Raw genomic sequence first — 13256 nt, 5'->3', positions numbered from 1 at the left:
GGTTTTCCAGCTTTGCCGAATAGTAATTCCTACATAAAGACCGAGGTTTGTAGACCGTGTAGGAACAATTGTCAGACCTTTTGTTTGAATTTTTTTTGGGTCACATGGCATATTGACCCACCTAGTGGTCAAAGACCAGAAATTGATGGACAACAAGTAAGCCTAAGAACAGCATGGAACCATAATATGAGAGCAACTTTTCTGAATTATTTAGGCTTGACACATTAAATGTATTTATGTGTAAGAAAGAGGATGGACATGAAATAACGGAGCCAAGATATACTACAGACCAAAAATATTAGAGGAAGATAAAAATCCAGGAGGTATTCCAGAAAAATACAAGAAGCATTTAAAATACTGTAATAAACTGCAAATGACCAACACAAATATGCGTGCCTGGGAGTATCTGAGATGCCCTCCAACTCTTTGGACAAGGAATGCTAAACTGAAATATGCGGCGATCTCCCATGAATGGTGGTCGATGTGTGGGATAGGTGGGACTAACAACTTCCCTAAAGCCGCCAAAGTGGAATGGGTTGAAATAATTAAACAACAAACATTTATATGAAATATGAGTGTACTTTTTTAATACAGGTAATTTAAATAAGAAAAATAGGTGATGGGAAATCAGGCCTCTACGAGGGTTGGGGGTTGAACGACTCCCCCCACCCCACAAAAAAAAGAAAATAATAATTCTCGAAGTCCATATTTTCTGTGACTCCTTTTCATTGACCTGTACTTACAAAGTATTAAACAACAATGTCGTGGATTGATCACTAATAGCACTAGTAAGGCCTCGATGGTATGCGGCGGACAAACCTGCCTGAAGGGCTGAGGACCAACCTTTCTGCAAGGACAATCAGGAGTAACAGTTGTTGGAATAATTTAGAATTCTATTACAAAAATAGAATTTAATAACTACAACAATAAACTGAATGGTGACGCATGTGTACAGGTGACACAGCACACCTAATTGAAAGTGAACCTTAACGTGGTCACGCAGCTACTCAAAAGGATGAAAAAAATAACTCAATTTCGAATTACACTCGATCAATCTACAAGGGACACATTCCCGAAGGTTCATAAAACAATGATAGCAACGATTTCAATTGATAAGCCCAAAGGTGGCTGATACAAAGGACAACTACTTACTTCATGGGGTATCGCTCGCAAGTTCCCCTCACGGTCCACACAACCCCCCATCTGGAGTCTGCTTCCCCTTTGTTGCAAGTTAGGATTCTAGAGTCGAAAAAGAGGACATTCGATTCGAGAGATGCGGGCGCATTTTATACCCGGACGGGCTATTGAATTTTACGTAATTTTAATTCTATGAAAGGAAGCATTTTCTCCTTTCGTATTCAATTTATGTTACTATATAACAACTGAGTCATTCTTCCATGGGGAGGATGAAGCGAGGAACAATATAAAATCAAAATATCTTCTTGTGCCGCCAAATCGTCGCCTACGTAGTAATTCGCCTACCAATGAATGTTTCGCCTACCAGGAAATGGCGGGAAAATGGAGGTGGACGGGCGGGATTACGTCACGAAAAACTTGTGCACGAGTTTTTCGCGACAAATAATCTTTTTTTTTTGGCAAGTCTTTTTTTTATATAAATTTTGTTATTAAACATTAACATAATTCTTTCATAGTAGGAAATACAAGAGTGATAATAGGAATATGATATAGCCCACCATATTTGTAACTGGTTTTAAGTAAAATTCTGTTAACCAAAGTCAGTACTTTGAATAACATCCAATCGGGTAGAAGGCCATAGACCCCATACCCAATTTTTCTTCTGAATGCAATAAAATAACATTTTCAAGTATTTCATCTTGTATATACCTACATATGCAATGACATTTATTGAAGAAAAGGTCCAGTTTTGGGAAAAACGATCCCCCCTCCAATCACTAAAAACTCTGGTTACGGGCCTTGAAATATTAACCTTCACTTTTCTAACTCTCATTGTCACCAATTTTCTCCTTTTCTCAAATTTTACTGATAATTGGTTTGTTTATCTTCTTAAATTCTTTGGTGAACACTTTCTGGGCGATTTTATCTTACTACTTAATTTCAATGTTGTTTGAGAATTAAATTTCAGTGTATTTTTAAGTTTTAACGAAATGTTGAAAATACTATGCTGGGATATGGAGTTAGAATTCAGAAATAGGAGGGCTAATATGGCGTACACTGACAGCAACGTAGTACCAACAGTTTATCATCCATAATGTTTGTTTACAATTTTTCCAGTGTTCGAATGGTGTGAAATGAAAGTAAATGCTAATAATTCATTCAGTGTACGGCTGCATCGCTTTCCAAGGTGCATATACATGGAAACTAAATTTTATCGCAGTAGATATGAATTTGTATTAACAGGAAAATTTTAAGTTAAATTGTACGAGTGTTTAACAATATATTAACGTGATTGAGGTACAGCACTCGAACACACTGTAGTTCTCGTTGACGTGTGACGTCCTGAGAATCTGTCAAGAATTACTACCCTGATCATTTCAGTAGCTATTGGTGTAATAACGGTTGATGTATAGTGGAATGTTTATTCGTAAGGTAAGCGTATTCCAGGAAAACGCTGGATGTCTTATCAAATTTAGTGAAAGTTAAACTTAAAAAGTCCTAGCCTACTAGGCTGATTTCAAGTGCAAAGTTTGCAACCGTAGGTTTAGCTAGCTAGCCTTGATAGCCTTAGACCTGGTACTCACGCTCAGATGTACCTGTCAGTCCACCCACGACCGTTCTACGGGTGAACGTCCACATGTAAGGAGTGGAACTGTCAACCTGAGGTCATTGCCCTCATTTCTCACCTAACCTTCGTGGCTGTGACACTAAGGGGAAACACCGCAGTGGATCCATCATCATCGCATGGATCAGTCGTATTCACTTGATATTTAATTGGTGAAACAAGAATAAAATTATATCTTTAAGCATACCATTCAAAAGGTTGATGTCTTTTGAAGTTTCATCAACATGATGTGATATAGTAGTATGAAAGCGCCATACGAACTAAAATAGGCATGTGAGGTCTTCGTAAAATATGTTTTCAAGGCAGTTTTGAAATCCAATATGATGTCCACCGACTGAGGTGCCATTCATAACTGCAAAGGATCCAACATCTTTCCCAGCCTTCTCAGCACTCATTTGAACAATGTTAGCGTATAGGGTAAACAACCGACTGGACTGGCCGAGCCACTGACTACCTACCGCGTTTGTGGCCACCCTCTGAAAAAATACTTTAACACGTCCTGACACCGGAGACGGTCATCAGTCATGAGTTGCTGGTGGTGAGAGGAACAGCTCAAGACCTCTACTCTCCTTTCGAAGTAAGTATTTTCTCCAAAGTTAGAAATTAAGGCTATATTTCAAGTTGTTCCGACACGAGATACAAACCTTTCGGTCCTTTTACAATAGTATTTTACAATAGGAAGGTTACTAGCGGCAGCTGGATAGGTCGTAAGCTTTCGAACAAGGGGTTCGGTAGTTAACTGCTTGTCCGACAGTGCGCGCGCCGCGCGACTGGGAGGTGAAGAATCACTTTTGCTTTCGGCCTGCTGGCGTGTAGACGTGTGTATCATCGCTCTCTGCCCGCTTCATCGTCGTTGCTTTCGCATGGTTGTGTTTTCTTTTTCTATTTACCTAGTGAAACTGAATTGTAAGTACAATCATTTCAACTTTATTTCCATTGAATTCAATTGTGAATTAAAGGATCATGGTTTCACCACGCCCTCCGATTACCCGAGTGCCCGGGACTGGAGGGCGTAAGTGCGGGAATTCAAAGTTTCCCAGAATGATCCTCGTATTGTGTGTGCTCGGTGCCGAGGGCGGGAGAGCGCTCGCTCCGAGCCGTATATTTTGGTTGGAAATGTGTGAATGAAAATTGTAAGTAAGTACTCTTTTTCATTTATATTTTCATACAATGAACTTACCTGTCAGATATATACTTAGCTAAGACTCCGTCGTCCCCGACAGAAATTCAAATTTCGCGCCACTCGCTACCGGTAGGTCAGGTGATCTACCTGCCTGCCCTGGGCAGCAGGACTAGGAACCATTCCCGTTTTCTATCATATTTTCTCTGTCGCCGGTGGTATCAACATTGTTGTTACTACCTCCTGACTGGAATTCGCTTTTCAAGACTTTTTGATCATCTATATTGGATTTCTTGGTGACGTACTGGATCGTTGTTTTGGCATTCGCTACTGTGGACTGGATTTGGACTTGCTTTTGATTTTTCTGATAGAATGTCTGATTCAAGTGTTAGTGTGAGAGTGTGTGTGAATGTAGGCTGCAAGGTGAGGATACCGAAGGCTTCGGTTGATCCTCACACTGTATGTCGTAAGTGTAGGGGGTTTGACTGTTCTTTAGCTAACACCTGTATTGAGTGTGAAAAGTTGAATGCTAATGAATGGAAGACTCTAACTTCTTACTTGAAGAAGTTAGAGAGGGATAGAATTAGACGGGCTGCACAAAAGGGTGTGAGTACAAGGCCTATTGAGCCTTTTTCTGAGTCTAACTCTCCTGTTATTAATGATTTTGATTCTCCCTATGTATCTGAACCCTCACAGGCTTTGCATTCGGATTCGGCTTCTGAAATCGCCAATCTGAAGGCTACTCTTCGTAAGATGAAGACAAAAATGGCGGCCATGCAAGGTAAGGGAAGTGATAGTGAATTACTTAGTGAAGTGAGTGTTCCCAGTGTTGCTCCCAGGCCTAGACCTCTTCCAAACTCACATACCCAGAGGAGAAGGAAAGTCGAAAGTCGTATGGAGGTTGTGGGGAATCCCCAACGGTCAGGCGTCCCTTCAGCAGGTTCTGTTTTCGCTACAGTCTGCTCAGGACCGCTTTAATAGAAGCGTCCTACGAGATTTTTTCTCGTCGTCCGGTTTCTCCTTCACCTAAACGAGGGTGGAAGGACTCGGATCTTTCTAGGCCACTGAAAAGGCACTGGAAAGAATGCGCGTTTGACTCGAGCCCGGAGCGCTTCTCGGAGGAAGCCCCCTCTTCTATCAAGAAGGCTAAGATGGTCTCGACGCCTCCTCGATCGGTAGTTGAGGATCGCACTCCTTCGAGTTCTCCTGCTTCTTCTATTGAAGAGGACGCTGGTGTGGCTTCCAGAGGATACTGCTAGCTGTTCAAGAACAGTTAGCCTCTTTGGTTGGAGTTCTTTCGAGGGATCCCCCTCGCAAGAAGGACGCTAGACTTCCTATTAAGAAGTCTCGTCTTCTTTCGCCTGCTAGACGTGAAGCGTCCTTCAGGCATGAAGAGCCTTACAAGTGCGAGACGTCTTTCAGGCGCGAAGATTCTTTCAGGCGTCAGGAGCTATCCGAGCGAGTTGCTCTAGACAAGGATACGCTAGGGCGCTAGGCGCCAGCCAGGCGCGAGGAGTCAGCCAAGCGCGAGGCGCCAGCCAGGCGCGAGGACGGAGTCAGCCCAAGCGCGAGGAGTCAGCTAAGCGCGAGGCGCCAGACGCCAGCCCAAGCAACAGCTCCAGCCAAGCGTGAAGCGCCAGCCAAGCGCGAGGCGCCAGACCAAGCACGAGGCGCCAGCCAAGCGCGAAGAGCTTGCCAGGCGTGAGAAGTCAAGCAGACGCGAGACTACTAGTAGACTTGAGAGAATCTGTTCACTCTATGAGTCCTCTCCTAGTAGGAGTTTGTCGCCAGTAGAGAGAGAACTTGGTGAAGATCCTCTTGTATTTCAAGCCGATTCTCCGCACGGTGTGGACGTAGATTCGGAAGACGAGGTTAACGGTAGAGAAAGGCTTCTCTAATTATAGAGTTTTGACGGACCTTCTTTTGCAAGAGTATGGAGATTCGTTGACTCCTGCGGCTCCTCCTTCGCCTCGATCACTGTTTTCGAGTGCGATCGTACCGAAGTCTTCGTCGGTTTTGAAGATGAGACCGACGATCTCTATGAAAAGAGCTCTACAGTCTCTTGACAAGTGGATGTTGTCGAAGAAGGATCTGGGCAGAACCACCTTCTGTATGCCTCCAGCCATACTTTCTGGTAAAAGAGGTGTCTGGTACCGAACTGGGGAGAACATGGGCCTTTCTCTCCCTGCGTCGGCTGAAGCGGACTTTTCAACCTTGGTTGATTCATCGCGTAGACACGCTTTGAATGGAGCTCGTGTGACTTGGGCGATTTCTGAGACTGATCATCTCCTCAAGGGCCTCTTCCATATTTTGGAAGTGTTTAATTTCCTAGACTGGTCCCTTGGGGTGATGTCTAAGAAGGCTCATGACTCGGAAGGTCTATTCGAAGTCATTCTTAGTATTCTGTCATGTATTGACAAGGCAGTACAAGACGGATCGGGAGAAGTCTCCTCTCTCTTTGGAGCGGTACTCCTTAAGAAGAGGAGTATTTTTAGTGCCTTCTTAACCAAGGCGGTTTCTCCCTCACAGAGAGCAGCCCTGGTTTTTGCTCCCATGTCAGACTTCTTGTTTCCTTCTCATTAGTGAAGGAAATTTCTCGCTCACTGACTGAAGGAAGGCGACAGGATCTTCTCCTTCACACTGCAAGGAAGAAGAGACCCCTAGTTGCGATTGACAAGAAAGGACCGACTTCTACGGTTCAGCCCTTTCGAGGAGGCCCTCCCTCCAGAGCTCCCTCTAAGAGGAGAGGTCCTGAGAGGAGAGGTAAAGCTTCTTCCCGTCCCTTTAAGAAAGGGAAGTGAGACAGACAACCTCCAAACACCAGTGGGTGCCAGGCTTCTCGAATTTATTTGTCCAGACGCCTGGACATTCATAAACTCGGACGCCTCTTCGATGTCTATAATCAGGAAGGGATATCTTATCCCCTTCCAGGACAGTCCTCCCTAACGACTACTCCGCGGGAACTGTCAGCCAGATACAGGGACCCTGTACTGAGGGATACTCTTCGTCTGATGGTGGATCAAATGTAGGACAAACGAGCTATAGAATTAGTTTCTGGAGCAAAACTCTCCGGGGTTTTACAGTCGTCTTTTTCTGGTTGCGAAAGCCTCGGGGGGCTGGAGACCAGTACTAGATGTCAGCGCTCTGAACAAGTTCGTTCTAAAGGAGAAGTTCTCTATGGAGACTTCGGCCTCAGTCCTTGCGGCTTTACGTCAAGGAGATTGGATGGTGTCGCTGGATCTCCAGGACGCTTATTTTCATGTCCCGATTCACCCTTCTTCGAAGAAGTACCTCCGTTTCATGACGGGGGGAAGGATCTTTCAGTTCAGGGCCTTGTGTTTCGGCCTGTCCACAGCTCCTCAGGTCTTCACAAACCTGATGAAGAATGTGGCGAGGTTTCTTCACCTCAAAGGCGTCAACATCTCTCTATATCTGGATGATTGGCTCATCAGGGCCAGAACAGAGAGACAGTGTTTGGAGGACCTTTCTTTGACCCTAGACCTGATAAAGGCGTTGGGACTACTCGTGAACCTCGAGAAGTCACAGCTGATCCCCAGACAGAACTTAGTCTATCTGGGGATTCAGATGGATTCTCGGGTTTTCGAGTATTTCCTTCGCAAGAGAGAATCGTGAGAGGCTTGGAGAAAGTCTCTCTCTTCTTAGGGAAAGAACGTACTTCGGCGAGGGAATGGTTAAGCCTTCTAGGGACCCTTTCCTCGCTCGAACAGTTCTTTCCTCTAGGAAGACTTCATCTTCGTCCTCTTCAGTTTTTCCTAAGGAGATCATGGAATTGGAAGACGGGACTTCTCTCCGACAGGTTTTCTCCTTCCAATGGAAATGAAACCACACCTGCAATGGTGGTTGTCCCCTCTAAAAGAGAACAAGGGAATTTCTCTGGAAGTTCCGAACCCAAGCCGAGTGTTTATATTCAGACGCATCGGAGAAGGGTTGGGGAGCAACACTAGACGAGAGAGAAGTGTCAGGCACCTGGAAGGCAGCACAGGTGTCCTGGCACATAAATTGCAAAGAACTTCTGGCAGTTCACTTGACTCTAAAGTTCTTTGAACCTTTTGTGGCAAACAGTGTGGTCCAAGTGAATGTGGACAACACTACCGCCCTGTCCTACATTCGGAAGCAAGGAGGAACACACTCCTTGTTCCTATACGAAATAGCAAGAGATCTGCTACTTTGGACCTCCCAGAGGAACATCTCCCTCCTGACAAGATTTGTTCAGGGTACGAGAAACATCAGGGCGGACAGACTGAGCAGGAGAAGCCAGGTCCTTCACACAGAATGGACCCTTCATTCAGAGGTGTGTCAGAGTCTTTGGGATCTTTGGGGCACTCCTCATGTAGATCTGTTCGCCACATTCCTTTCCAAAAGGCTGGAAGTCTTTTGCTCAGTGGTGGAAGACCCAAGAGCTCTCGTGGTCGACCTTCCTGCTAGACTGGTCTCATGTTAGACGTGTACGCTTTTCCCCCTTTCAAAATCCTGGGGCAAGTGTTGAGAAAGTTTGTAGTGTCCAACGGAACAAGAATGACCCTGATAGCCCCGTTTTGGCCAGCACAAGATTGGTTTTGCAGAGGTGCTGGAGTGGACAGTAGACTTCCCCAGATCCCTTCCAAGAAGGATGGATCTTCTCAGACAGCCACACTTCGAGAGGTTTCATCAAAACCTCCCCGCTCTCGCTCTGACTGCCTTTCGACTATCGAAAGACTTGTCAGAGCGAGGGGGTTTTCTCGCGAAGCTGCAAGCGCTATCGCTAGAGCCCGCAGAGCTTCCACTAGACGAGTCTATCAGTCCAAGTGGGAGGTTTTTAGAAGGTGGTGTAAGTCTAAGAATTGTCCTCCTCCAGTACCTCTATAACCGAAATCGCTGATTTCCTTTTGTTCCTGAGAGAGGACTCTCACTTATCTGTATCGACTATCAAAGGATACAGGAGCATGCTTTCGGCAGCCTTCAGAAACAGAGACCTAGAGATTGCTGATAATAAAGATCTGCACGACTGATTAGATCGTTTGAAACAACAAAATCTAAGGAACTAACTCCTCCCAGCTGGAACCTGGATGTAGTTCTCAAGTTCCTTTCGTCTGACAGATTCGAGCCTCCTCATTTAGCTTCGTTAAGGGATTTAACGAGGAAATGCTTGTTTCTCCTATCTTTGGCGACAGCCAAAAGAATTGGTGAACTTCACGCCCTTGAAGATGAAGTCGGCTTTAACCAGACTCGGCCTTCTGCTCGTTTAGAACACTTTTTCTAGCGAAAAATGAAAACCCCTCGAATCCCTGGCACAGATTCAAGATTAAAGGCTTATCGAGTCTAGTGGGTAGAGAAACAGAAAGGTCTCTTTGCCCTGTAAGAGCCTTGAAGTTCTACTTACAAAGGAAGAAACAAATGGGAGGCTCTAGGCAGGTCGTTTGGTGTTCGATTAAGGACCCCACAAGAATCATGTCTAAGAATGCATTAGCTTTCTTCATAAGGAGCGTCATTACAGATGCTCACAAGTTCTGTCCTGACGACTCTTTTCCGCTTTTAAGAGTAAAAGCTCATGAAGTTAGAGCTGTGGCGACGTCTCTCTCTTTTCAGAAGAATATGTCGCTAAAGAAAATCATTGATACGACATATTGGAGGTGCAATTCGGTATTTGCATCTCACTATCTTAAAGACGTTCGCGTGACCTACGAGAAATGTTTTCTCTGGGCTTTCGTATCGGCGGATACGATACTGGGTACGGGAGCAAACACCAATCCTTAACTTTGTACATACCTTCTACTAGATATGTTCTAGATTTCTGCTGACAAAGAGGGCTCGGTGCTGCACTGGCGGCCAGTCACTGTTGTTCAGTAAGGAACTCTTGGTGTACTTTTCTTTAGAGGAGTATTATAAAAAATTTTTTGGAGAATTTTTGTATGAATGCGTATTAGTTTCGAGTTATGGGTTGTTTGTAATGAGTTCAGGGATAACTCAGAACAATTCTTTATACTAACATGGTGGTTAGGATCAGGTGGTCGGGATTGGTTGTGTGCTCCTTCATAAGGTGTGTTGTCATAGAAGTGGTCCAGTACCCATTGACAAAGTCCTTTCAGGCTCTGCCGAGTAAGCGGTTCATATACCCATCGACAGACCCACAAGAACTCTTAGCCATAGATCACATATCTCGCTAAAGTCTTGAGGTAATGCAGACTACCAGGCTACAGCCACGAAGTCTACCACCTATCAGGTAGGAATCAAGGTTTTTCTTTTATACCTACAACATATGTTGTTTACCTGTCTATTCCATTTTAGCTGTCTCTTACCCTCCACCAAAGGGTGCCAATCAGCTAAGTATATATCTGACAGGTAAGTTCATTGTATGAAAATTATATTGTTATAATACAATAAAGTTTCATACATACTTACCTGGCAGATATATACGATTAATGGCCCACCCAGCCTCCCGCAGGAGACAGGTGGAAGAGAGAAAATATGATAGAAAACGGGAATGGTTCCTAGTCCTGCCGCCCAGGGCAGGCAGGTAGATCACCTGACCTACCGGTAGCGAGTGGCGCGAAATTTGAATTTCTGTCGGGGACGACGGAGTCTTAGTTAAGTATATATCTGCCAGGTAAGTATGTATGAAACTTTATTGTATTATAACAATATCATTTTCTTTTTACCTGTATGCTCGATGCCGAGCGAATGCGCTCGGCACGAAAACTTATTCTGTATGAAAGTGGAATCGCAAGTACAGTATTCTTTTCCATTTTCATATATTAATTTTGATTGCATCAATACTCATTTTGGATCAGTTTCCGCTCTTACCCGGAAATTGATCCTTCCCCCTTTTATTTTTATGAAGTGAAATTGCAAGTGCAGTATTCTTTTTCATTTTCATATATTATTTTGATTGCATCATTTTCATTGGATCGATGTTTCCGCTCTTACCCGGGAATTGATCCTTCCCCCTTTTATCTTGTATGAAGTGAATTGCAAGCGCACTATTCTTTTCATTTTCATGTTTTGATTGCATCAATTCATCGTGGATCAAGGTTTCTGCTCATAATCGGGATGGATCCTTTCTCCCTTGCGCTCGGTCCGAGGGCGCAAATGCGCTCGACCTGAGCCCTTTATTCATTGTGAAGTGAAATTGTAATGCAAGATTCATTTTCATTTTTATATCCTTTTATTATTGATTGCATCAATATTCTTTTTGGATCAAGATTCCGCTCAGCCAGGAATTGATCCTTATGCCCTTTCACTCGGTGCCGAGGGCACGATTGCTCTCGGGCCCTGTAGTATTTTTGTTTTGGTTACATGGGTGCTGTGCGGGGGTGGGGAACGAGAATCCCCCCCCCCCCCCCCAATGCTCAGCTCCCGCGGATGGCCCTTCCCCTTCGGGGGGGAGGTTATCTGGGTCCTTCTCCTCGCCCGATCCGTCGAGCGCGGGGAAGGGCACTCGGTGCCCCGATGTACAATTGTATTCGGGGTCTTCCGCTCATTCGGAGTGGGGCTTCGCTCCCCCCACTAATCACTCTACTGTTACTTCCGCAGGTGCTACTGCCACGAGGGTTGACCTTGGTCAGGTATGGGCATCCTTTGGTCTGCAGGGCGTGCCTAGTGTCCAGGGGCTGCTGCTCTATCTGCCTGGGCCTGCTGTGGTCACCCATGGAGCGGTGACCACGACAACGATGTCGACTCCAGGTGACGCCGTCCCTCCTCACCTGGTGTACTCGCCTCACGTGGTAACAGTCTCGCCTACAGCCGCTGTGCAGGGCCGTTCGTCGTACCGAGGGGGGGGCGTGCCGCCGCTGCTCGTGGTTGCCGCGCTGCAGCGACCACACTCCCTCTGCCCTAGAGCTCGCCCCTGGACCTGCCGCTGGTACCAGGATGTCGCTGGCTCAGCGCTGCTCCACCTCCTGTGTTACCGGTGCTGCCTGCCGTACCTGCTGATTCTGTGCTGGCTGTCCCTGCCGTTGCTGTGCTAGCTGTCCCTGCCGTTGCTGCGCTGGCTGTCCCTGCCGATGCTGTGCTGGCTGTGCCTGCTGTTCCTGCCGTTCCTGAGATGCCCATACCTGCTGACGTCGTCCCTGTTCGTGGTGGTACTGCCCCAGACGTTGGTCTGTCTGTACAGGTGCGTCCGGGCCCTGTGGCTTCGGCTACAGCAGCCCCGGCTCCGCCCTGGATGGCAGATCTTACGTCTGTCCTGAGGAAGCTGACGAAGAAGAGGAGGAAGGTGTTGTCGTCGTCGTCTTCATCTTCTTCATTGTCGTCGGCTGCCGTCTCTTCCCCTTCGACTTTCAAGGCTTCACAGCCGAGGAAGAAGAAGGTTGCCTCCTCCCTCCTAAGAAGTCTCCCTCGGGAGCTTCTCGGGACCCGTCTCACCTCGGTGGGTGCTTCCGTTGGTCCTCCTGCTCCTCCGGGAGCAGGGCCCGTCTCTTCTTCCACAAGGAAGAAGACTACGGGGACCAGAGGAGTACCGGCTAACACCGGTACTTCCTCGCCTGGTGTCAGGGGCTCTGCCACTACACCAGGTTCCGTCTCGGCCTCTCGTCCGCGAGAGATACCGAGTGTACCGTCACCTACCAGTGACCGTGCAGCCAAGAATCAGGTGCCAGAGCTCGCTCGGCGCCAGTTTCACGGCACGGAGCCACTCAGGCGCCTCCCACCAGGCCAGCTCTCGCTCTCACGGCGACCAGCTGGCTACCCGGGCTGACGTGACGGTCTCTGACCGGCCACGTGCCGAGGCTGGGAAGAGTTCCCCCCGATCGCCGGTGCCAGCCACGGCTGGCACCAGCGGTGTGACGCGCCGTGAGGACTAGCACCGGTCTCAATGTGACAGTGATCTCTGCAGGTCGCCCGACCGTCGCTCCCACAGGGAACGTGCGGGTACGGCAACCAGCAGCAGTTCCCCTGACACACGAGATCGGGGCCGCTGTTCTCGGTCCAGCCGTTTTCCCCAGGGAAACAACTCAACTAGGCCTGCAGCTCAATCCCCACCACGGGGTGGCGATCGCCTGCAGCCCTCCAAGCCCGCTGGTTCAGCCAGCGAGCGAAGGGGAGCGTCAGGTCTTCCTCTCCTGTGCCTTCAACTTCCTCGGTTTACACCAGGAAGAGCGAGGCACAGCGCAGTGATTGTGAGGGGTGCGCCCCACACGATCCCGTCACGACGCCGTATGTACCAGGCACAATCTTCGGACCGACCAGGATGTACGCGCAAGTGGCAGGAGGAGACCAGGAGGGCTGTCGCTGTTCCCCCTCCTGAAGGGGGGGTTCTCGGAAAATGCTCTTGTTCGAGGGGCTTGACGGTCCTACTCTGCTCATTAAAGGTACCTAATTCATGTTTTGTTCATGAGACTTACTTGGCAGATATATATATAGCTGTATTCTCCGAAGTCC

The 13256-nt window shown here is 47.1% G+C and overlaps 1 protein-coding gene across 1 annotated transcript in view; it reads left to right on the top strand.

Annotated features, from left to right (window-relative positions):
• The first annotated feature begins 2411 nt into the window (after window positions 1–2411).
• Window positions 2412–13256, top strand: part of LOC135222582 (uncharacterized) — a 384420-nt gene continuing 373575 nt past the window's right edge. The window contains exon 1 of the mRNA XM_064260656.1: window positions 2412–2568. The gene's annotated coding sequence lies outside the window, so the exon portion shown is untranslated. The remainder of the gene's footprint in view (window positions 2569–13256) is intronic.

Source organism: Macrobrachium nipponense, chromosome 8, assembly GCF_015104395.2.
Source record: "Macrobrachium nipponense isolate FS-2020 chromosome 8, ASM1510439v2, whole genome shotgun sequence".
Taxonomy (NCBI): domain Eukaryota; kingdom Metazoa; phylum Arthropoda; class Malacostraca; order Decapoda; family Palaemonidae; genus Macrobrachium; species Macrobrachium nipponense.
Note: the sequence above shows the minus strand (reverse complement) of the source record. Positions and strands in the feature narration are given on the sequence as shown.